Raw genomic sequence first — 3,854 nt, 5'->3', positions numbered from 1 at the left:
GGGGTTTTCTAAAGGGTAACGATGTTTATTTGGGAATTGTAGAGCACTGAATGGGACCATGTGTGTCGTGTAAACTGAGCCCACTGCAGGAGGCTGAGTCAAGGGGGAGATTTTATTATTTATTTTATTTTATTTTTTAATTTTTTGACAGGCAGAGTGGACAGTGAGGGAGAGAGACAGAGAGAAAGGTCTTCCTTTGCCAGTGGTTCACCCTCCAATGGCCACTGCGGCCGGCGCACCATGCTGATCCGATGGCAGGAGCCAGGTTCTTCTCCTGGTCTCCCATGGGGTGCAGGGCCCAAGCACTTGGGCCATCCTCCACTGCACTCCCTGGCCACAGCAGAGAGCTGGCCTGGAAGAGGGGCAACCAGGACAGAATCCGGTGCCCAGACCGGGACTAGAACCTGGTGTGCCGGTGCCGCAAGGCAGAGGATTAGCCTAGTGAGCCGCGGCGCCGGCAGAGGGGGAGATTTTAAAGGCAGCATGAGGATTACTTTAGATGTTTGAAGCAGTCATCTTTGGCCACAAGGATTAATAAGAGTGGCACCAGTGTGGGGCTGAACAGAGTTGCTGGGCTGATGTCCTTGCAGGCCGGAGTTCTGACGTATCTTTGTGTTCCCGCGTATCTTTCGTGTTCCTGCATGTCTTTGATATTCTGGCATATCTTTCATGGCAGATACCATCAACTAATCATCTTACTCTTCCTTTGTAACTTCTGGTTTTATTTATTTTTATTTTACTTTATTTTATTTTTAAAGCAAGGAAGTTTAAGATGTTTGTGCAATTATTTTTTTTAAAGATTTATTTATTTACTTGAAAGAGTTACACAGAGAGAAGGAGAGGCAGAGAGAGAGAGAGAGGTCTTCCATCCGCTGATTCACTCCCCAGTTGGCTGCAACGGCCAGAGCTGCACCAATCAGAAGCCAGGAGCCAGGAGCCTCCTCTGGGTCCCCCATGCAGGTGCAGGGGTCCAAGGCCCCAGGCCATTTTCTACTGCTTTCCCAGGCTACAGCAGAGAGCTGGATCGAAAGAAGAGCAGCCGGGACTCGAACTGGTGTCCATATGGGATGCTGGCACTGCAGGTGGCTTCACCCACTATGCCACAGCACTGGCCCCACTTCTGACTTTATTTATTTATTTGTTATTAGTGCTGACATAGCGACTCCACTTTGATTCTGATGACTTTCACACTGTGTACTGGGAGTTCTCCCAGTTGTGCACCATAAAATCCTGAAAATCTGGGAGCTACCCTGGTACTCACTCATCCCCAGAGCAGATTCATGATTCACCAATACTCCTATTGGTGAACGTATAAACAATATGTCTTTTATTGCAAAAGGATCTAGTCCCAAATCACATCCCTTACTTAGTTTTTTTAAATGTTCTTAAAATTTATTTCTTTTCGTTTTATTTGAAGGAGAATCAGGCAGGGATCTTCAATCTGTTGATTCACTCCCCAGATGCCTGCCTGCAACAGCCAAGGCTAGGCCAGGCTGACACCAGGAGCACAGAACTTCATCCGGGTCTCCCACAGAGTTGACAGGGAGCTGAGTACTTGAGCCATCACCTACTGTCTCTCAGGAAGCTGCATTGGAAGCAGAACCAAGACTTGAACCCAGGTGCTTCGATATGGAGTGTGGGTATCCCAAGCAGAGTCTTAACCAATGGGTCAAATGCCCATCCTCTCCTTCCCATTTAGTTTTTCATGCCTCTTCAGTCTCTAGTCTGAGTCATTGCCCAGTCTTTCCTTGATGTTCACAACAATGACACTTAAGATAACAGGCCAGTTTTTATGTGGAGTCTCTCAATTTGGGTTTGTCTGATATCTATTTGTGGTTAGATTTAGGATATGCATCTTTAAGAGAATATTTTTTGAGAAGGAGAGAGAGAGACACACACACACACAGAGAAAGATATCCTTTCTACAAGTTCACTCCCCAAATGCCTGCAAGGATCCCCACCTGGAAAGAAAGCTGGGCCTGGAAGCCAGGTCTCCAGAGTGGGTAGCAGGAACCCAATCACTTGGTCCATGACCACTGCCTCCCAGGGTTTGCATCAGTAAGAACCAAGCAGGAGTAGAGCCAGGTGTTAAACCCAGGCACTCTGTGTGGGACTCAGGAGTCTTAAATGACATCTTAACCTTTAGTTTAAGCACCGGCCACAGGATATGCATCTTTGGCTGGGACATCAGAGGTGACACCTGTGACCTTGTCACATCTTATCTGGGGGCACGTGTTCTCCACGGGCCCCAGGGCTGATGATTTTCACTGCAATCTTACACGACTAAGTTGATGTCTGCTAGATTTCTTCACTGTAAATTGCCTTATCCTTTCTCCTTGTCATTAATTTTTAAAATTTTTTTATTTGAAAGGTAGAGTTAGAGAGAGAGAGGGTATCTTCCAACTGCTGGTTGAAGGGAAGCTGGGGCTGCCCACATGGGATGTGGAATGTGGGTGGCAGCTTAAACCTTTATGCCATAACACTTGGCCCCTCCCTTTGTCATTTTGTGAGTAAGGATTTTGAAACCATTTAAATACCATGTTCCTCATCAAGCCTTCAGTGTATTTGTTATTCATTTGTTTGTTTCTATGGGTTCATGGTTTCCCTTTTTTTTTTTTAAAGGTTTTATTTGAGAGAGAGAGTTACAGACAGTGAGAGGGACAGAAAGGTCTTCCATCCACTGGTTCACTTTCCAATTGGCCGCAATGGAGCTGTGCCGACCCGAAGCCAGGAGCTTCTTCTGTGTCTCCCATGTGGGTGCAGGGGCCCAAGGACCTGGGCCATCTTCCACTGCTTTCCCAGGCCATAGCAGAGAGCTGGATTGGAAGAGGAGCAGCCAGGACTCGAACCGGTGCCCATATGGGATGCTGGTGCTTCAGGTGGAGAATTAACCTACTGCGCCACAGCACTGGCCCTGATTTCCTTTTTTTTTTTTTTTTTAAAGTTACTATTATTTGATTTTTAAATGTTTTTAATTAGTTTTTAACAGATTCAATGTGCTTTGTATACACAATTCTAAAAATATAATAATATTCCCTTCCTCCCTCCCTCTCTTCTCCTGTTATTTATTTGAAAAGCAGAGTTACACAGAGAGAGGGAAACACAGAGTGAGAGATCTTCCTTGCACTTCCTTCCCCTAATAGCTTCAACATCCAAGGTAGGGCCAGGCTGAAGCCAGGGACCAGGAACTCCATGCGGGTCTCTGTGTGGGTGGTACAGATCTTGGGCCATCTTCCACTGCTTTCCCAGGCACATTACAGGGAGCTGAATGGGAAGTGGAGCAGCCAGGACTCAAACCGGTGCCCATATGGGATGCTGGCATCAGAGGAGGCACCTTAACCTGCTATGCCACAATACTAGTCCCAGAATATATGTTTGATACACACTCACACATTTCTTGTTTAAAAATTTGAAAGGCAGAGAGACAAACAGATCTTCCATCCATAGGGCCACTTCCCAAATGCCCACAACCAGGACTGGACAAGGCCAAAGTAAGCTGGGAACTCAATCCTGGTCTCCCATGTGGGTGGCAGGGGCCTAACTACCTGAGCCATCATCTGCTGCCTCCCAGGGTGCTGATTGGCAGGAAGCTAGACTCGAACCCACTGCACCAAATGCCTGCGCATCTGCACATATTTGCTTCTATATCTCTCAAAGCCATAAATTCAAGAGAATATCTCCAATTCTAATCCAAGATTGCTAGCCATTTCTGCCTTTGTAACTCCCTTTCCCTGGCTTCTGTTATCCTTAATATATCTGCTTATTTCATCAGTATTCCTATGCAGCCATCCCGTGGGATCTACAGGGGATTGGTTCCCGGACCCTCACTCCCACCAGTGGATACAGAATCCCCG

At 46.7% G+C, this 3,854-nt stretch overlaps 1 long non-coding RNA gene across 1 annotated transcript; it reads left to right on the top strand.

Moving 5' to 3' along the window:
- The first annotated feature begins 390 nt into the window (after nucleotides 1–390).
- On the top strand, nucleotides 391–3,048 carry LOC138845372 (uncharacterized). The gene is made up of 2 exons (XR_011382421.2): nucleotides 391–1,636; nucleotides 2,623–3,048. It is a non-coding gene; the product is annotated as an uncharacterized LOC138845372 (long non-coding RNA).
- The last annotated feature ends 806 nt before the right edge of the window (nucleotides 3,049–3,854 follow it).

The sequence above is a fragment of the Oryctolagus cuniculus genome, chromosome 15 (genome assembly GCF_051225735.1).
Source record: "Oryctolagus cuniculus isolate XC-2025 breed Fujian yellow rabbit chromosome 15, ASM5122573v1, whole genome shotgun sequence".
Taxonomy (NCBI): domain Eukaryota; kingdom Metazoa; phylum Chordata; class Mammalia; order Lagomorpha; family Leporidae; genus Oryctolagus; species Oryctolagus cuniculus.
The sequence above is the reverse complement of the archived record's forward strand: the minus strand, read 5'-3'. Positions and strand labels throughout refer to the sequence as shown.